This window comes from Hylobates moloch, unplaced genomic scaffold, assembly GCF_009828535.3.
Source record: "Hylobates moloch isolate HMO894 unplaced genomic scaffold, HMol_V3 SCAFFOLD_4, whole genome shotgun sequence".
Taxonomy (NCBI): domain Eukaryota; kingdom Metazoa; phylum Chordata; class Mammalia; order Primates; family Hylobatidae; genus Hylobates; species Hylobates moloch.
The window spans coordinates 109,850,164-109,872,637 of NW_026652279.1; the positions used below are offsets into that span (position 1 = coordinate 109,850,164).

The 22,474-nt window shown below is 41.1% G+C and overlaps 1 protein-coding gene across 2 annotated transcripts in view; it reads right to left on the reverse strand.

Moving 5' to 3' along the window:
* The window catches only part of MED4 (mediator complex subunit 4), a 153,638-nt gene that overhangs the window by 118,410 nt on the left and 12,754 nt on the right, over window positions 1-22,474 (reverse strand). The window lies entirely within an intron of this gene.

A 22,474-nucleotide genomic window follows, 5' to 3' on the forward strand; every position in this document is an offset into this window, starting at 1 on the left:
TTTCCCACCCTCCAGAACTGTGAGAAATAAAATGCTGTTCTTTATAAATTAAACAGTCCCAGGTGTTTGTTATAGCAGCACAAAACAGACTAGAACATATTGTAAGAGTATATTTACCAAACTGCCAACTGTCTTCCAAAGCGGCTGTTTCATTTTACATTCTACAAGAAATAAATGAAAGTTTTTGTTGTTCCTCATCTTTGCCAGTATTTGGTGCTGTTAGCAAAAGAATTGATAAGCTGGATTTTGTTAAGATTAAATACTTTTAGGTCAGGCGCGGTGGCTCACGCCTGTAATCCCAGCACTTTGGGAGGCTGAGGCAGGGGGATCAACTGAGGTCAGGAGTTCGAGACCAGCCTGGCCAGCATGGTGAAACCCCATCTCTACTAAAAAAAACACAAAAATTAGCCGGGCATGGTGGTGCATGCCTGTAATCCCAGCTACTTGGGAGGCTGAGGCAGAAGAATTGCTTGAACCTGGGAGGTGGAGGTTGTGGTGAGCCGAGATCGGGCCATTGCACTCTAGCCTGGGCAACAAGAGCGAAACTCCGTCTCAAAAAAAAAAAAAAAAAGCTCAACATCATGTCAGTAGGAAATTGCAAATTAAAAGCATGAGATATCCCTACATAGCTATTACAATGGCTAGAATCCATCGTAACTATTTTTACATGTACAGTTCAGTAGTGTTAAGTACATTCACGTTGTTGTACAATAGATTTCTAGAGCTTTTTCTTCTTGTAAAACTGAAACTCTATACTCATTAACAACTCCCTTTACTTTGTCTCTATAAGTTTGACTACTTTTGTTACCTCAAATAACTGGTATTATACAGTATTTGTCTTTTCGTGACTGGCTTATTTAACATTTACCATAATGTCCTCAAGCTTCATCCATGTTGTAGCATGTGAAAGAATTTCCCACATTTTTTTAATTTTAAAAAAGCATTCATGTAGGTCAGGCGCAGTGGCTCATGCCTGTAATCCTAGCACTTTGGGAGGCCAAAGTAGGTGGATCACCTGAGGTCAGGAGTTCAAGACCAGCCTGACCAACATTGCAAAATCCTGTCTCTACTAAAAATACAAAAATTAGTTAGGCATGGTGGTGCATGCCTGTAATCCCAGCTACTTGGGAGGCTGAGGCAGGAGAATCACTTGAACCCAGAAGGCAGAGGTTGCAGTGAGCCAAGATCATGCCACTTCACTCCAGCCTGGGCAAAAGAGTGAAACTCCTAAAGAAAGAAAGGAAGGAAGGAAGGAGCATTCATGTTTTCAATTAGGTAAAATAAGCTATGCTGGCTGATTGTCTCCCCCGTGTGCTCTCCCCCGAGATCACTGATTCTCCATCTTTCTCCCACTGCTCTGAGACCCAGAAGCTGACCTCTACAGATTGTCTCACCCATGTTCTCTGGTTTCTGGTTTGGTGGCTAATGGGAGGCACCATCAGGAGACAGAGAGCAAGAGGTCTTTATTTTTATTTATTTATTATTATTTTTTTTGAGACGGAGTCTCGCTCTGTCACCCAGGCTGGAGTGTAGTGGCGCCATCTCAGCTCACTGCAACCTCCACCTCCTGAGTTCAAGCAATTCTCCTGCCTCAGCCTCCTGAGTGGCTGGGATTACAGGCACAAGGCACCATGCCCCGCTAATTTTTGTATTTTTAGTAGCAATGGGGTTTCACCATGTTAGTCAGGCTGGTCTCGAACTCCTGACCTCGTGATCCACCCGCCTCGGCCTCCCAAAGTGCTGGGATTACAGGTGTGAGCCAGCACGCCCGGCAAGTCTTTATTTATTGCCCCACATGAGCACCCACTTCCTGGCTCACTACTGTTCAGGCAGTAGCTGCTTTTCATTCCTCTTGCTCAGCACAGGCTCACTTGAGGCTTCCTCACCACCATTTCACCCCACCTCTACCCCCTTTCCCCTTCAGGCCTAGGAGTAGAAATAACTTCCTGCTGTTGTTAGTACCTGCATGCTTCACGACCTCTTTTTTTGTTCCTTTAACCTTGCCCACACCTAGGTAAATAGTCCTTTCGTTAAAGTCTCTTTATTAAGCCCTTTTGAGTATGCCATCTGTTCATATGCTTCCTGCTAAGATCCTGAGTCAGACACATGCAACTATTAAAAAAAAGTTAACAGTTTAGAAGGCTACGAAGGGAAAAATAAAAATTTGTGTTTACCCCCATAGCCCTTGACTTCATTCCACTCCATGTATAATTGCCATTTCATTTGGTGAGTTCTAATTCTTGGGTAAGCCCTGATTAGTCTTTGATAATTATGTTACATCCTTTTCCCTTACCAGTAACTGGTTCAGAAATCCAGGCCTAAGCCATTGGCAAAGGATATTTTCCTGTCCTAGGGACTGGGTTGAGAATGAGCACATGAGTTGCTCTCATGGCCCAGTTCAGAGTAATGAGATTCAAGGAGAAATTTGCTGGGGGGGGTTTCTTCTCAGAGAACCAAGGTTGGAGGTGACCCCCAAATGTGGAACCAGTTTGAGGAAAAGTCAGCAGAGGAAGCTGAGCCACGAGAATCACAGAAAAAGAGTCAGGCCACTGGATTAAGCCACTCATACCAACCCTAAACCTAACCAGCCTCTGCACTTCCAACTATGGAACCTAATATATTTCATGGTTCTCCATTTACTTGCAACAAAAGCATCCTAGCCAATACACACACACCACATACACACATATATACACTATAAAATACACATACCCAAATGGGATCATTTTATATATGTTTTACTGCAAATTGCCTTTTTCACTAAATGATATATTGTGGCCATCTTTCCAACTAAGCACATTTAGTTTTGCTTCATTATTTAAACACTGGGTACTATTTTGTGGAAGTGACACAACATAGCTTCTCCCACTGCAGAATATTTAGGTCTTTTGCAGTTTTTCCCCATTACAAACATGGCACGGTGACACACATTGTGGTATGTGTGTATCAATATGTGCATAAAATGAATTTCTAGTGGAATTGCTTGGTCAAAAAGTCTGAGAATTTAAAATGTTCATAAATACTGCTATATTGTTGGAGACTCTTCCAAGATGGTAGAAGACAAGTGATTTCTGCATTTCCAACTGAGGTACCTGGTTCATCTCATTGAGACTCATTGGACAGTGGGTACAGCCCACAGAGGGTGAGCTGAAGCAGGGTGGGGCATCACCTTGCCTGGGAAGCGCAAGGGGTCAGGGGATTTCCCTTTCCTAGCCAAGGGAAGCCATAAGAGACTATACTGGGAAGAATGGTACACTTCTGCCCAAATACTGTACTTTTCCCATGGTCTTTGCAACCAGCAGACCAGGAGATGCCCTCCAGTGCCTGGCTTGGTGGGTCCCACGCCAGGGAGCCCAGCAAGTTAATATCCATTGGCTTGAAATTCTCCCCACTAGCGCAGCAGTCTGAGATCCACCTGGGCCACTCAAGCTTGGTAGGGGGAGGGGCATCTGCCATTGCTGAGGCTTGTGTAGACAGTTTTATCCTCACAGTATAAACAAAGCTGCCAGCAAGTTCAAATTGGGCAGAGCCCACCGCAGCTTAGCAAGGCCGACTGCCTCTTTAGATTCCACCTCTGTGGGCAGGGCATATCTGAAGAAAAAGCAGCAGCCCCAGTCAGGGACTTATAGATAAAACCCTCATCTCCCTGGGACAGAGCACCTGGGGGAAGGGGCAGCTGTGGTCACAGCTTCTACAGACTTAAACATCCCTGCCTGACAGCTCTGAAGACAGCAGTGGTTCTCTGGCATGGTGTTCAAGCTTTGATAATGGACAGACTGCCTCCTGAAGTGGGTCTCTGACCCCCGTGCAGCCTGACTGGGAGACAACTCCCAGTAGGGTCCAACAGACATCTCATACAGACAGGTGCCCCTCTGGGACGAAGCTTCCAGAGGAAGGATCAGGCAGCAATATTTGCTGTTATGCAACCTCCACTGGTGACACCCAGGCAAGCAGGGTCTGGAGAGGTCCACTCCAACAGACCTGCAGCTGAGGGGCCTGACTGTTTAAAGGAAAACCAACAAACAGAAAGGTATAGCATCAACATCAACAAAAAGGACATCCACAGCAAAACCCCATCCGTAGGTCACCAACATCAAAGACCAAAGGTAGATAAGATGGGGAGAAACCAGAGCAGAAAGGCTGAAAATTTCAAAAACCAGAATGCCCCTTCTCCTCCAAAGGATCACAACTCCTCACCAGCAAGGGAACAAAACTGGACAGAGAATGAGTTTGACGAGTTGACAGAAGTAGGTTTCAGAAGGTGAGTATCAACAAACTTCTCTGAGCTAAAGGAGCATGTTCTAACCCATTGCAAGGAAGCTAAAAGCCTCGAAAAAAGGTTAGATGAATGGCTAACCAGAATAACCAGTGTAGAGAATATAAATGACCTGATGGAGCTGAAAAACACAGCAGAAGAACTTTTTGAAGCATACACAAACTTCAATAGCCAATTCGATCAAGCGGAAGAAAGGATATCAGTGATTGAAGATCAAATTAATGAAATAAAGTGAGAAGCAAGATTAGAAAAAAAGGAGTGCAAAGAAACGAACAAAGCCTCCAAGAAATATGGGACTATGTGAAAAGACCAAATCTACGTTTGATTGGTGTACCTGAAAGTGACAAGGAGAATGGAACCAAGTTAGAAAACACTCTTCAGGATATTATCCAGGAGAACTTCCCCGGTCTAGCAAGACCGGCTAACATTCTAATTCAGGAAATACAGAGAACACCATAAAGATATTCCTTGAGAAGAGCAACCCCAAGACACATAATTATCAGATTCACCAAGGTTGAAATGAAGGAAAAAATGTTAAGGGCAGCCAGAAACAAAGGTCAGGTTACCCACAAAGGGAAGCCCATCAGACTAACAGCGGATCTGTCAGCAGAAACCCTACAAGCAAGAAGAGTGGGGGGGCCAATATTCAATATTCTTAAAGAAAAGAATTTTTAACTCAGAATTTTATATCCAGCCAAACTAAGCTTCATAAGTGAAGGAGAAATAAAATCCTTTACAGACAAGCAAATGCTGAGAGATTCTGTCACCACCAGGCCTGCCTTACAAGAGCTCCTGAAGGAAGCACTAAACATGGAAAGGAATAACCAGTATCAGATATTGCAAAAACATGCCAAATTGTAAAGACCATCGAAACTTTGAAGCAACTGCATCAACTAATGGTTAAAATAACCAGCTAGCATCATAATGACAGGATCAAATTCACACATAACAATATTACCTTAAATGTAAATGGGCTAAATGCCCCAACTAAAAGACACAGACTGGCAAATTGGATAAAGAGTCAAGACCCATTGGTGGTCTATATTCAGGAGACCCATCTCACATGCAAAGACACACATAGGCTCAAAATAAAGGGATGGAGGAAGATCTACCAAGCAAATGGAAAGCAAAAAAAAGCAGGGGTTGCAATCCCAGTCTCTGATTAGACAGACTTTAAACCAACAAAGACCAAAAGAGACAAGGCCATTACATAATGGTAAAGGGATCAATTCAACGAAAAGAGCTAACTATCCTAAATATATGTGCACCCAATACAGGAGCACCCAGATTCATAAAGCAAGTTCTTAGAGACCTGTAAAGAGACTTAGACTCCCACACAATAATAATCAGAGACTGTCCGATTAACACCCCACTGTCAATATTAGACAGATCAACAAGACAGAAAATTAACAAGGATATCCAGGACTTGAATTCAGCTCTGGACCAAGCAGACCTAATAGACATCTACAGAACTCTCCACCCCAAAGTAACACAATATACGTTCTTCTCAGCACCACACCACACTTATTCTAAAATTGACCACATACTTGGAAGTAAAACACTCCTCAGCAAATGTAAAAGAACAGAAATCACAACAAACTGTCTCTCAGATCACAGTGCAATCAAATTAGAACTCAGGATTAAGAAACTCACTCAAAACTGCACAGCTGCATGGAAACTGAACAACCTGCTCCTGAATGACTACTGGGTAAATAATGAAATGAAGGCGAAATAAAGATGTTCTTTAAAACCAATGAGAACAAAGACACAACATACCAGAATCTCTGGGACACATATAAAGTAATGTGTAGAGGGAAATTAATAGCACTAAATGCCCACATGAGAAAGTAGGAAAGATGTAAAATCAACACCCTAACATCACAATCAAAAGAACTAGAGAAGCAAGAGCAAACAAATTCAACAGCTAGCAGAAGACAAGAAATAACTAAGATCAGAGCAGAACTGAAGGCGATAGAGACACAAAAATCCCTTCAAAGAATCCATGAATCCAGGAGCTGGTTTTTTGAAAAGATCAACAAAATAGATAGACCACTAGCAAGACTAATAAAGAAGAAAACAGAGAAGAATCAAATAGATGCAATAAAAAATGGTAAAGGGGATATCACCACCGATCCCACAGAAATACGAACTACCATCAGAGAATACTATAAACACCTCTATGTAAATAAACTAGAAAATCTAGAAGAAGTGAATAAATTCCTGGATTCATACACCCTCCCAAGACTAACTTACAAGAAGTCGAATCTCTGAATACACCCATAACAGGTTCTGAAATTGAGGCAATAATTAATAGCCTACCAACCAAAGAAAGCACAGGACCAGATGGATTCACAGCTGAATTCTAACGGAGGTACAAAGAGGAGCTGGTACCATTCCTTCTGAAACTATTTCAATCAATAGAAAAAGGGAGAATCCTCCCTAACTCATTTTATGAGGCCAGCATCATCCTGATACCAAAGCCTGGCAGAGACACAACAAAAAAAAGAGAATTTTAAGCCAATATCCGTGATGAACATCGATGTGAAAATCCTCAATAAAATACTGGCAAACTCAATCCAGCAGCACATCAAAAAGCTTATCCACCATGATCATGTCGGCTTCATCCCTGGGATACAAAGCTGTTCAACATACTCAAATCAATAAATGTAATCCATCACATAAACAGAACCAAAGACAAAAACCACAAGATTATCTCAATAGATGCAGAAAACACTTTCGACAAAATTCAACAGCTCTTCTTGCTAAAAACTCTCAATAAACTGGTATTAATTGAATGTATCTCAAAATAATAAGAGCCATTTATGACAAACCCACAGCCAATATCATACTGAATGGGCAAAACTGGAAGCATTCCCTTTGAAAACAGGCACAAGACAAGGATACCCTCTCTCATCACTCCTATTCAACATAGTATTGGAATTTCTGGCCAGGGCAATCAGGCAAGAGAAAGAAATAAAGAGTATTCAGTTAGGAAAAGAGGAAGTCAAATTGTCTCTGTTTTCAGATGACATGATTGTATATTTAGAAAACCCCATCGTCTCAGCCAAAGTCTCCTTAAGCTGATAAGCAACTTCAGCAAAGTCTCAGGATAGAAAATCAATGTGCAAAAATCACAAGCATTCGTATACAACAATAACAAACGGAGAGCCAAATCATGAGTAAACCCCCTTCACAATTGCTACAAAGAGAATAAAATACCTAGGAATCCAACTTAGGATGTGAAGGATCTCTTCAAGGAGAACTAAAAACCACTGCTCAATGAAATAAAAGAGGACACAAACAAATGGGAGAGCATTCCATGCTCATGGATAGGAAGAATCAGTATTGTGAATATGGCCATATTGCCCAAAGTAATTTATAGATTCAATGCTATCCCCATCAAGCTACCAATGACTTTCTTCACAGAATTGGAAAAAACTACTTTAAAGTTAATATGGAACCAAAAAAGAGCCTGCGTAGCTAAGACAATCCTAAGCAAAAAGAACAAAGCTGGAGGCATCATGCTACCTTACTTCAAACTATACTACAAGGCTACAGTAACCAAAACAGCTTGGTACTGATACCAAAACGGATATACAGACCAATGAACAGAACAGAGGCCTCAGAAATAACACCACACATCTACAGCCATCTGATCTTAGACAAACCTGACAAAAAGTAGCAATGTGGAAAGGATTCCCTATTTAATAAATGGTGCTGGGAAAACTGGCTAGCCATATGTAGAAAGCTGAAACTGGATCCCTTCCTTACATCTTATACAAAAATTATCTCAAGATGGATTAAAGACTTAAATGTAAGACCTAAAACCATAAAAACCCTAGATGAAAACCTAGGCAATACCATTCAGGACACAGGCATGGGCAAAGTCTTCATGACTAAAACACCAAAAGCAATGGCAACAAAAGCCAAGATTGACAAACGGGATCTAATTAAACTAAAGAGCTTCTGCATAGCAAAACAAACCATCATCAGAGTGAACAGGCAACCTACAGAATGGGAAAACATTTTTGCAATCTATCCTTCTGATAAAGGGCTAATACCCAGAATCTACAAAGAACTTAAACAAATTTACAAGAAAAAAACAAACAAACCCATCAAAAAGTGGATGAAGGATATGAACAGACACTTCTCAAAAGAAGACATTTATGTAGCCAACAGGCACATGAGAAAATGCTCATCATCACTGGTCATCAGAGAAATGCAAATCAAAACCACAATGAGCTACCATCTCACACCAGTTAGAATGGCGATCATTAAAAAGTCAGGAAACAACAGATGCTGGAGAGGATGTGGAGAAATAGCAACACTTTTACATTATTGGTGGGACTGTAAACTAGTTCAACCATTGTGGAAGACAGTGTGGTGACTCCTCAAGGATCCAGAACTAGAAATACTGTGTGACCCAGCAATCCTGTTACTGGGTATATACCCAAAGGACTATAAATCATGCTACTATAAAGACACAGGCACACGTATGTTTACTGTGGCACTATTCTCAATAGCAAAGACTTGGAACCAACCCAAATGTCCATCAATGATAGACTGGATTAAGAAAATGTGGCTCATATACTCCATGGAATCCTATGCAGCCATAAAAAAGGATGAGTTCATGTCCTTTGACATGGATGAAGCTGGAAACCATCATTCTCAGCAAACTATCACAAGGACAGAAAACCAAACACCGCATGTTCTCACTCATAAGTGGGAGTTGAACAATGAGAACACATGGACACAGGAAGGGGAACATCACACACCAGGGCCTGTTGGGGGGTGGAGGGTTGGGGGAGGGATAGCATTAGGAGAAATACCTAATGTAAATGACGAGTTAATGGGTACAGCAAACCAACATGGCACATGTATACCTATCGGGGGAACCAGCCCCCAATATTTCAATGTAGGTTCTTTCTATTTTCCCTAAGTGTTGGCCAGTTTGAGAAATAAAGAGAAAGAGTACAAAGAGAGAAATTTTACAGCTGGGCCTCCAGGGGTGTCATCACATATTGGTAGGACTGTGATGATGACCCCGAGCCGCAAAACCAGCAATTTTTTATTAGGGATTTTAAAAAGGGGACAGGGTGTACGAACAGGGAGTAGATCACAAGGATCACACGCTTCAAAGGGCCATAAAGATAACAAGGCAAAGGCAAAATTAGAATTACTGATGAGGTTCTATGTCCCACTGTGCACATATTGTTTTGATAAACATCTTAACAGGAAACAGGGCTCGAGAGCAGAGAACTAGTCTGACTAGAATTTACCAGGCTGGAATTTCCCAATCCTAGTAAGCCTGAGGGTACTGCAGGAGACCAGGGCGTATTTCAGTCCTTATCTCAACCATGTAAGACAGACACTCCCAGAGTGGCTGTCTATAGACCTACCCCTAGGAATGCATTCCTTCCCCAGGGTTATTCCTTGCTGGGAAAAGAATTCAGCGATATTTCTCCTACTTGCACATCTGTCTATAGGCTTTCTGTGAGAATAAAAATATGGCTCTATTCTGCCCATCCCCGCAGGCAGTCAGACCTTATGGTTATCTTCCCTTGTTCCCTGAAAATCACTGTTATTCTGTTTTTTTCAGGGTGCACTGATTTCATATTGCTAAAACACGTTTTACAATCAGAGTTCATACTGTTCAAACATACATGTTCTACAATAAATTTGTACAATAGTGGTCCTGAGGTGACATACATTCTTGGCCAACAAAGATAACAGGATTAAGAGATTAAAGTAAAGACAGGTGGCCAGGCGCGATGGCTCATGCCTATAATTCCAGCACTTTGGGAGGCCGAGGCAGGGGGATCAAGAGGTCAGGAGATTGAGACCATCCTGGCTAACACGGTGAAATCCCATCTCTACTAAAAAAAATACAAAAAATTAGCTGGGCATGGCGGCGGGTGCCTGTAGTCCCAGATACTCAGGAGGCTGAGGCCGGAGAATGGCGTGAACCCGGGAGGTGGAGCTTGCAGTGAGCTGAGATTGCGCCACTGCACTCCAGCCTGGGTGACAAAGCGAGACTCCGTCTCAAAAAAAAAAAAAAAAGACAGGCATAAGAAATTATGAGTATTTTAGGGAAGTGATAAATGTTCATGAAATCTTCACAATTTATGTTCAGAGACTGCAGTAAAGACAGGTGTAAGAAATTATAAAAGTATTAATTTTGGGAACTGATAAATGTCCATGAAATCTTCACAATTTATGTTTTTGTGACTCGGCTCCAGCTGGGCCCTCCATTCAGGGTCCCTGACTTCCTGCAACATATACCTATGTAACAAACCTGCATATTGTGCACAAGTACCTGAGAACTTCAAGTATAATAAAAAAAATACTGCTATATTGCCTTCCAAAAGGTTATATCAATTTCTACTTCCACTAAGAGTATGTGAGCCTACTTACTTCACATCCTTGCCAACACTGGATACTATAAAAAGTTTAAATCAGCCAGGCACGGTGGCTCATGCCTGTAATCCCGGCACTTTGGGAGGCCGAGGCAGGTGGATCACATGAGGTCAGGAGCTCGAGACCAGCCTGGCCAACATGGTGAAACCCTGTCTCTACTAATAATACAAAAATTGGCCAGGTGTGGTGGCAGGCGCCTGTAATCCCAGCTAGTTGGGAGGCTGACCCAGGAGTCACTTGAGCCTGGGAGGCGGAGGTTGCAGTGAGCTGAGATCGTGCCATTGCACTCCAGCCTGGATGACAAGAGTGAAACTCCGTCTCCAAGTTTAAATCTTTAGTAATCATATGAAAAATACATCCATTACATCCATTTTATAGGCTTTTTGTGTTAAACTTCCATGCCTTTTGCCTGCTTTTCTATTTAATTATAATTTTCTTGTTGATTTGAAGCAGCTGTTTGTATGGTTTTTAAAAATAGCAATTTCTCACAGTATTAAAAATTGTATCCCCCTGCTTTTGTTATCTTTTTGGTTTTTTATGGTACATTTTTCATGAGAAAGTTTATGCAATTTAATGTACTGATGTTTTCCTTTATTATTACACGGTATTATTTTATGCCTAGAGTCCTTCCCTCATTCTAAGATAATTATTTAAATTCACCAATATTTTCTTCTAGTAATTTAAGGTTCATATTTGCATTTAAATCTCTGCCCCAAAGGAAGGTTCTTTGCTCTATGCAAATCTGTGCTCTTCAATTTTTTGTTATGATGAGCATATATTACTATTATAATTTTTTTAAACACAGTCACAAGCTAGTGTAGTACAGATACGTCTTTCTATGAAAATCTTGACAAAAACAAAACCAATAGCAGATGTAATTGGAAAAACACCAATATGACAAAAGAATGAAAGTAGGCTTCCCATACTTTACTTTGAAATTTGAAAGATCACCATATGTGTGCCTCCCCCTGGTACCTTGAAACTGCTCTCTCATGTGTACACACTGTTCAGTACAAGGGGCCTGCCAACTTGGTACTTATGGCCACCCTCCTCCTTAGTCAGGCTTAATCTCAAGCCATAGAGAAAAAGGAAGAAAATAAGTCTAGAGAAAGAGTAACAAAGTAAGATACAAGTAAACTGTTGGAAGCGGAATCAGCATTTACTGCCAGCCAGTAACAACTCTTTCTGAAATGTCTGAGATGCCCGGTAGTGCAATGCATTTCTCTACTTCCACCCTAGGAAACGCTTCAAAGCCTCCAGTACTTCCAGTCTCAGTCTATAAACCTGAAGTGTCTCCACTGCACACAAAGTTAAGAGCATAGGCTTTGGAGCCAGACTGCCTGGTTCACCCTGGACTCTGTCACTAGCTGTTAGGCACATTGCTTGAACATCTCTGAGCCTCAATTTTCTCACCTGTAAAATGGGGATAATAGTAATACTTACCTTGTATGGATGTCCTGTGGATTAATTACCTAAGTTAATACATGTAAAGCACCTACATGCCTGAAATATAATAGTGTTCAATCAATATTTGCTATTATCTCTACCAGAGAATCGTTAAGTCTACATGAGCCACAAGTGCATTGCAGAAGTCCAGTGGAATAGCAGAAAGGAATTATGGGATGTCCCGATATTGCTGTTGTTTGACAGGATTGAAAAAATCATGCAAACTCTGCCTTTCTATTTTCCTGAACCTATAACATGTGGATGATTAGTTTCCTATTACAGCTAACAACTAATTGTAAAGTGCAATTAATATGCAGTTTGAGGGCTTCTATTATTCATGGTTCTTACTCACTTGACTTAAGACAGGCTATTTTTTCTCCAACTGACTCAGTGCTCTACTCACTACTATTGTGCAATAAAGTTAGAGAAAGTACTGAATCATTTCAAACCTGCTTATTGATGCTAAGATCTCACCATGTAATGACAAAAAAGATCTTAGTCACACAGTAAGGTAATGGTAGTGCAGTTGAGAATAAAGGAAAGTGTCTTACTTCGTGAGCTGCGCAAATGAGGTTCATCTTGTGATAATAATTCTCACAATAACTCTATGAAGTAAGAATTTTATAAAGTTGTCCTAGGAAGTTCCCCTCCTATAAAAAGGAAAAGAAAATGGGGCCATTTTAGAAGACTACCTATCATATCTATCTGTAGGTATAAGTTTTTTCTGTCACCCCCCCAAAAAACATACAATTATGCAATTAAGATGCATGAACTTATTGTTTTATTCCTTTTTCAGCTGTGCTTTCCATCTCTGTGTGGTATGCTCCACTTTGGCTGAATTCTTGCGCTCATTTCTTACAGTTCACTATTTTATTCTTTGCTGTATTTATTCTGCTATTTGGTTTATCTAGTAGGCCCCTTATTTCAGTGATCATATTTTTTTTTTCTTTTCTTTTTTTGAGAAAGAGTCTCACTCTGTCACCCAGGCTAGAGTGCAGTGGCAAGATCCCGGATCACTGCAACTTCCATTTCTGGGGTTCTAGTAATTCTCCAGCCTCAGCCTCCTAAGTAGCTGGGATTACAGGTGTGTGCCACCACACCCGACTAATTTTTGTATTTTTAGATGAAACGGGGTTTCACCATGTTGGCCAGGCTGGTCTCGAACTCCTGACCTCAAGTGATCCATCCACCTTGGCCTCCCAAAGTACTGGGATTACAGGCGTGAGCCATCACGTCTGGCCCATTGTTTTTTTTTTTCCTTTGAGATGGAGTCTTTCTCTGTCACCCAGGCTGGAGTGCAGTGGTGCAATCTTGGCTCACTGCAACCCTCGCCTCCTGGGTTCAAGCGATTCTCCTGCGTCAGCCTCCTGAGTAGCTGGGACTACAGGCACATGCCACCAGGCCCAGCTAATTTTTGTATTTTTAGTAGAGACAGGGTTTCACCATATTGGCCAGACTGGTCTCGAACTCCTGACCTCAGGTGATCTGTCTGCCTCGGCCTCCCAGTGTGCTGGGATTATAGGTGTGAGCCACCGTGCCTGGCCCTCTGGCCCATATTTTTTATTTTCAAAATCAATAACTGATACTTTAAAAACTACCTGCTATTGTGGTTGCAGTATCCTTTTATAGCTCTAAGGTTTTTAATTATAGTCCAACTTAAAATCTTGTTTGCTCTATTAACTGTTTCCTTGGGCATTCATACTTATATTTATTGGGTTTGGTGCCTGTCTTTCACAGTGTTGGTTTTCCTTAAAAGTCTGGTGATTCTTGGCTTGCTGCTGATCTTTGTGATTGCACAGCCCTGCTTGTGGATGAGCCAGGCCAGAGATGTCAAAACTAGCAGCCCATCCCTTCTTCCACCCCTCTTCTGGGTTACTACGTTCTGGAGCAATGCTTCTCAATCTTTTTTTCATTATCACCCTCCTAAGGAAACTCTGTAGACATTTTTTCCCTAATTACCACCTCTCCTTCATGAAATGTTAGTACCACAGATGGGCTACATCTCTGTGTACGTACTGTGGCCTGTTGGAGCCACAGACTATAGCAATATTTAGGTTTTTTTGTTTTCTTTCCCCAAAATTTCCCACCCAAGACCTAAGTTTTGCCCTGGTGGGAGTAATATCACCTCCAGCTAAAAATCATGCTCTGAAGAATGTCCCTGTTTTTCTGCATTAAGTGTCCTACCAGTAAATGTTTTTTGCCTTCTGCTTCCAAAGCAGTTGACCAAAGAACTCTCCTCTTCCTTTATCCAATGCCTAGAACATAAGCTAAATCCAAAGCTTAGAACATGTGAACATTCTTGCAACAACTCCTACCTGTAAAGTCTCTGGTACGCTAGGTTTTTTGTTGTTTTGTTTTTTAAATTAATAGACTTTATTTTTTAGGGTAGTTTTAGGTTCAAAGCAAAATGGAGCCAAAATTACATAATCCACCCACTCCCACACACAGCCTCCACCACCATCGACATCCAGCAGCAGTTTGGTACATTTGTTATAATCTGCACTAGGCTTTACATTACGTTTTAAACTGAGGTTTGCTCTGTTAATCTGATAATATGCTTTCAATATTTCTGGAATTTTAAAAAAATTTAGATATACTGATAGCACATTTTGTTATTTTCAAGCAATAGTATTAATTTTTCTCTCTCTTTATAACTTTTTGCAAACTTAAGGCATTGGAGCAGGTGGGTAGAGAGACCCTTCTGCACAGTCCTCCATTCCAATTTAATCTCCTAGAAAGATAGTTCTACCATAATAACAAAAAGCATGCAGAGAAGAGTGGGCAAGATTTAACTTTATAGACTATTGCTTTAAGTTGTACCAGAAGCCTCCACTTTATAGCTCAGTGATTCTTCTAAATTCTAAATGGCAAGCAAATTATTCTTAACTAAATATTCCATGTTGTTAATCAATAGTATCTACTAGCCTATACATGATAAAAGTAGGATGGTTCTATTTTTTGACTTTTTTAAACAGCTTTGAGTTATAATTCACATATCATACAATTCACTCAAAGTGTAAAATCCAATAGTTTTTAGTATGTTCACAGAGTTGTGAAACCATCACCACTATCATTTGAGAACATGTTCATCCTCCAAAAAAGAAACTTAATAACAATTAGTACTCATTCTCCATTTCTCTCCACCCTCCAAAACCCATCCTTTCTCCTCTACCCCTCCAGCCCTGAACAATCATGTATTTATTTGCCTACTCTGGACATTTTAAAATTCCTCCTATATAGCTGTAATTACATATTCTTTGACCAACATCTCCCAGTCCCCTTGTCCCCTAACTGCGCAAGCTCTGGTAACCACCATTCTATTCTTCTCTTCTATGAGGTCAGCTTTTTTAGATTCCACATATGAGAGAGTTCATGTGGTCTTTCTGTGCCTGGCTTATTTGCTTAACACAATGACCTCTAGTTCTATCCATGTTGTTGCAAATGACAGGATTTTGTTCTCTTTTATTTTTTATATTTATTTGTTTATTTATTTATTAATTTTTGCGACAGGGTTTCAACTCTGTCACCCAGGCTGGAGTGCGGTGGCATGATCTTGGTCACTGCAGCCTCAAACTCCCGAGCTCAAGTCATTCTCCTGCTTCAGCCTCCCAAGCAGCTGAGACTACAGGCACATGCCACCACACTCAGCTAATTTTTTGTAGAGATGGAGTTTTGCTGTGTTTCCCAGGCTGGTCAAGTGATCTGCCTGACTGCCTTGGCCTCCAAAAGTGTTGGGATTATAGGCACGAGCCACTGCACCTGGCCATGTTTTCTTTTATGGCTTAATAGTACTCCATTGTATATATATACCACATTTTATTTATCCATTCATCCGTTGATGGGCACTTAGGTTGATTCCATATCTTGGCTATTATTATTATATATATTAATATATTATTATTCCATATCTTGGGTAATATATATATTCCATATATTGTCTATATGTGCAATAAACAATGGAGTGCAGATATCTCTTCAACATATTGATTTCATTTCCTTTGGATAGAAACCCAGTAGTGGGATTGCTGTATCTTTTGTGAGTTCTTTCTTTAACGTATTGTATTTATGATTTTTGGAGTTTGTGATACATTTAATTTATATAGTGTGTTAAAATTATTTATTAGTACCATACATTTAAGCAAGTTCATAGAAAAAAGAACACAATGACCATTCAATTTTATTTCTATTGTTCTCTATTCACTTCTAATCTGTCATTATATATATATACCTGTTGCACAATTCTAGTACTTTATGCATACTATTTTTGTGTTGTTTTGTGTGTCCATTTACTTATAAGTTTACAAAGTTGCCATTTTTACTATCCATATAATTATTAAACAATATGGAATCACCGTGTTTACTAACTTATTAGTATTTAGAATGCTTCCATATTTTTATATTATTTCAGAGTATGAATACTATCAAGTAGTGTTCAAAAAAATTTAAACCAATTTATAATGTACCTTCAGCCCTGCCAAACGCTGTTCAAAATTTTTAATTCTTTTGGAGATTTTTAATTTAGCATTTTTTACATTGTTACTGCATGTTCCCACCTCACATCTGACTTCCTATCTGTATTGTCTCATGTATAAAAGTGTTTGTGGCAGAGTATATTCTTCCAATCTGTCTGTAGCAACCAAACAACCCACATGCTCTTCTTTGACACTCCTCTCATTCAGAAGTGAGATCTATGTTCTCCTTGATTCTGTCTGGCCTTGTGACTGACAGAACTGACACTGTGTGACCTCCAAGGCTAGGTTATAAAATGCAAAACAGCTTCTGCTTGGGTTATTTTAATACCCTTGCTCTTGGAACTGGGCTACCATTCTGTAGGGAAGCCCAAGAAGCCAATGAGGAGGCCTAAGTGGAGCATAACTGAGGGCCCCAGCTTTCAGCCTGGGCTGTGCTGGGTAAGCAGCCAGCAGCAACTTGCTAGCCACATGGGTGAGTCATCTTGAAGGGATATCCTTCAGTGCCCAAACCAGCCACCCCGGTGATGCTGTGGGATAAGGCATCCTTGCTGAGCCTTGCCCAAATTAAAGACTGATGGGCAAGATAAATAAATAATTGTCTTTGTTGTAAACCACAGAATTTGGGGCTGGTTTGCTACTCAGTGACATGGTTCAGATGTGTCCTCACCCAAATCTCATCTTGAATTGTAGTTCCCATAATCCCTGTGTTGTGGGAGGGACCTGGTGGGAGGTAATTGAATCATGGGGGCGGTTACCTCCATGTTGCTCTTGTGATAGTGAGTTCTCACATGATCTGATGGTTTTATAAGGGGCTCTTCTCCTTTTGCTTGGCATTTCTCCTTCCTGAACCATGTGAAGAAGGATGTGTTTGTTTCCCCTTCCACCATGATTGTAAGTTTCCCAAGGCCTCCCCATCTCTGTGGAACTGTAAGTCAATTAAACTTCTTTTCTTTATAAATTACCAGTCTTGGATATATCTTTTTTTATTTTTTATTTTTTTGAGATGGAGTCTTGCTCTGTTGCCCAGGCTGCAGTGCAATGGTGTGATCTCAGCTCACTGCAACCTCCACCTCCCAGGTTCAAGTGATTCTCCTGCCTCAGCCTCCCAAGAGCTGGCATTTTAGGCATGCACCACCATGCATGGCTAATTTTTGTATTTTTAGTAGAGACGAGGTTTTGCTATGTTGGCCAGGCTGGTCTTGAACTCCTGACCTCAGGTGATCCATGCATCTCAGCCTCCAAATTGTTGGGATTACAGGTGTGAGTCACCATGCCCAGCCTCAGGTATGTCTTAATTAGCAGTGTGAGAACAGACTAATACAGTAAATTGGTACCATAAAGAGTGGAGTGCTGCTGTAAAGATATCAAAAAATGTGGAAGCAACTTTGGAACTGGGTAACAGGCAGAGGCTGTAACAGTTTGGAGGGCTCAGAAGAAGACAGGAAAATGTGGGAAAGTTTGGAACTTCCTAGAGACTCGGAGGGCTCAGAAGACAGGATGACGTGATAAATTTGGAACTTCCTAGAGACTTGTTGATTTTGACTAACACGCTGATAGAGATATGGACAATTAAGTCCAGGCTGAGGTGGTCTCAGATGGAGATGAGGAACTTCCTAGGATTTAGAACAAAGGTGACTCTTGGTATGCTTTAGCAAAGAGACTGGCAGCATTTTGCCCCTGCCCTAGAGATCTGTGGAACTTTGAACTTTAGAGAGATTATTTAGAGTATCTGGTGGAAGAAATTTCTAAGCAGCAAAGCATTTAAGAAGTGAATTTGCAGCCTGACAATGCAGAAGAAAAATACATTTTCTGGGGAGAAATTCAAGCCAGTTGCATAAATTTGCATAAGTAACGAGGAGCCAAATGCAATCACCAAGACAATGGGGAAAAATGCCTCCAGGACATGTCAGAGAACTTCATGGCAGCCCCTCCCATCACAGCCTCAGAGGCCTAGGAGGGAAAAATGGTTTCCTGGGCCTATCAAGGGCCTCCCTGCTGTGTGCAGCCTCAGGACTTGGTGCCCTGCATCCCAGCCACTCCAGCTGGGGCTAAAAGGGATCAAGGTACAGCTCAGGGTGTTGCTTCAGAGGTTGCAAGTCCCAAGCCTTGGCAGCTTCCAGGTGGTGTTGAGCCTGCAGGTGCACAGAAGTCAAGAATTGAGGTTTGAGAACCTCTGCCTAGATTTCAGAGGATGTATGGAAATGCCTGGATATCCAGGCAGAACTTTGCTGCAGGGACAGAGCCCTCATGGGGAAATTCTGCTAGGGCAGTGCAGAAGGGAAATGTGGGGTCAGAGCCCCCACATAGAGTCCCACTGGGGCACTGGCCAGTGGAGCTGTGAGAAGAGGGCCACTGTCCTCTAGACCCAAGAACGGTAGATCCACCGACAGCTTGCACCATGCACCTGGAAAAGCTGCAGACACTCAATGCCAGCCTGTGAAAGCAGCCAGGTCAGGGGCTGTACCCTGCAAAGCCACAGGGGAGAAGCTGCTCAAGGCCATGGGAGCCCACCTCTTGCATCAGTGTGACCTGGATGTGAGACATGGAGTCAAAGAAGATCATTTTGTAACTTTAAGGTTTAATGACTGGTTAAGTTTTAATGACACTTTTATACATGAGACAATACAAATAGGAACTCAGCTGTGAAGTGGGAAAAATGCAGTCACAATGTAAAAAAAATGCTAACTTAAAAACCTCAAAAATAATTAAAAATTTTGAACACAGCATTTGGCAGGGCTGAAGATACATTATAAGGTTTAAATCCTATTGGATTTTGGACTTGCATGGGGTCTGTGGCCCCTTTGTTTTGGTGAATTTCTCCCATTTGGAGTGGGTGTATTTGCCCAATGCCTGTACCCCCATTATATCTAGAAAATAAATAACTTGCTTTTGATTTTCCAGGCTGATAGGAAGAAGGGACTTGCCTTGTCTCAGATGAGACCTTGGACATGTACTTTTGGGTTAATGCTGGACTAAGTTGAGAGTTTGGGGGACTGTTGGAAAGGTATGATTATGTTTTGAAATGTGAGGAAATGAGATTTGGGCAGGGATGGAATTATATGGTTTGGCTGTGTCCCCACCCAAATCTCACCTTGAATTGTAGTTCCCATAATCCCCATGTGTCATGGGAGGGACCCGGTGGGAGGTAATTGAATCATGGGGGCAGTTACCTCCATGCTGTTCTTGTGATAGCGAGTGAGTTCTCATGAGATATGGTGGTTTTATGAGAGGCTTTTCCCCTTTTGCTTGACACTTCTCTTTCCTGCCGCCATGTGAAGAAGGAGGTGTTTGCTTCCCCTTCTGCCATGATTGTGAGTTTCCTGAGGCCTCCTCAGCCATGCTGAGCTGTGAGTCAATTAAATCACTTTCCATTATAAATTACCTAGTCTCAGGTATGTCTTTATTAGCAGTGTGAGAACAGATTAGTACACTCAGCAATAGATAACTGATACAGCATACATATGTCTTTTAACCACCTATTGAGTGCAATTTGGGATGTTGACATATATTTGTTTAATTATTTGAAATAGCTGCTTTTTATTTTTTTGAGATGGAATCTCACTCTGTTGCCCAGGCTGGAGTGTAGTGGCATGATCTTGGCTCACTGCAACCTCCGCCTCCCGGGTTCAAGCCACTCTTCTGCCTCAGCCTCCCAAGTAGCTGGGACTACAGGCAAGTGCCATCACGATCAGCTAATTTTTGTATCTTTGGTAGGGACAGGGTTTCACCATATTGGCCAGGTTGGTCTCGAACTTGTGACCTTGTGATCCACCCACCTCAGCCTCCCAAAGTGCTGGGATTACAGGCATGAGCCATAGCACCTGGACCAATAGCCACTTAAAAAAAAAATCAGAGAGGAATAAAGAGAAGCAAGAGGCAGTCTAGCATAATGTATTAGAGCACTGGAATTACAGTGCCTGGAATTAGAGTCGAGAATTTGACTGCCTGGGGTCTAATCCTGGCTCTGCCAATTACTGGCAAATTAACAACCGATACTTTGTCATCTCCTAAATGGGGATGATAATGGTAACCACCTAATTAGAAGCACTGTAAAGATTAAATTAGTTAGTATATATAAAAAATTTAGTCCCATATCCAACCTATAATAAATACCAAATAAATCCCATTTAAGTGTTAACCATTCCTAGCAGTTACATATTTTCATATATATTCTGTATTTTGTTGCTTTCTCTTTTTCAAATTGCATTAAGACATACATGGTTTCTTTATTTTTATACTTTGTATCAGCTAAGAATATTAGGAAACCAAATAAAGACTGATTTAAAGAAGAAGGAATTGTCTTAACTCACTTAATAAGAGGTCTGAACAGGGCAAGATCTGCAGTTGCTCAATATATCCTTTCAGTAATGCCATCATACACCAAGTTCTATCCAGCTCTTAGATTTGCAAATATTGGTAGCAAAGTGGCTAAGTAATCCCAAGCATCATATCCAGATATGGCAAAGTCTAGAGGAAGAAGGGACTATCTCCTCCTTGTAGGTACCCAATACAGAAACAAATACCTGGCAATATAACTGGACTGGAACGAATGTTTGGACATCCACTACAAGGCCCACTGAACACTTTCAAGCATATACATCTTGTTTCTGGTAATATGCCCCATTTTATTGATAGTTCTGATTCCAGCTGGATGTGGTGGTTTGCGCCTTTAAGCCTATCACTTTAGGAGGCCAAGGTGGGTGGATAGATTGAGCCCAGGAGCTCAAGACCAGCCTAGGCAACATGGCAAAACCCCATCTCTACAAAGAAAATTACAAAAAATTAGCTGGTCATGGTGGCATGTGCCTGTAGTCCCAGCTACTCATGAGGCTAAGGTGGGAGGATCACCTGAGGCTGGGAGGTCATGGCTTCAGTGAGCTGTAATAGCACCACAGCACTCCAGCCTGGGCAACAGAGTGAGACACTGTCTCAAAAAAAAAAAAAAAAAAAGAAATTCATCTTCTACAAACCAATTTGTACTTCAATACAGAGTATCATCAACATCCAATTATAATTAATAACAAAGATGACCAGTTGGATATAAGACACTGCTTCAAGCTTTTGCAAAAGTCAATAATACCACTGATTATTTAATCATCCGGTTTTTTATTCACTTGTGCCTTGTAGGTGTTACAAGTAGTTTTATATGGAACTCCCCAAATAGTGAAAAATGTAGATTGTCTCTGAAAAACTGCAGGCTTTAAAACTGCTAATATTTTCTATTATTTTTAAGTAAAGATCTCCTTTATTTGAACTCTTATAGCATTTATAATCTATACTATATGACTATCTTCTGTTTTGTAGAGTTTCTATTTATGTCACTTATGTATGAGTCTTTTCTTCCAACCATATTTGTCTTTTACTTCAAGGCAGAGGTTGTGTTTCATACTTCTTTTGTTTTGCTGCTGCAACTTGGACAGAGCTCAGCACAGAGCAGGTGCTCAATAAGCACTTATTAGTTAGTGTTCTCCAAGTCGTCCACTGGTGACTCCTAGAATAGTATAGTGTTACTATGAGTGTGAGAGAGAACAGAGTGCATGCCTATAGTAGGCTGAATGATGATCCCAAAGATATAAGGTTCTAATCCCTAGAAACTATAAACATTACCTTACATAGAAGAAGGGTCTTTGCAGATGTGATTAAGAATCTTGAGATGGGGAGATTATCCTGGATTATCCAGTGAGCTGTAAATATCATTATAAGTGTCCTTATAAGAGAGAAGCAGAGGGAGATCTCTCTCTCTCTCTCTCACACACACACACACACGCACGCACACACACACACACACACACACACACACACACAGAGATTGAGACAGAGAGAGGATCATGTGAAGGAGCAGAGAAAAATTTGAAGATGGAGT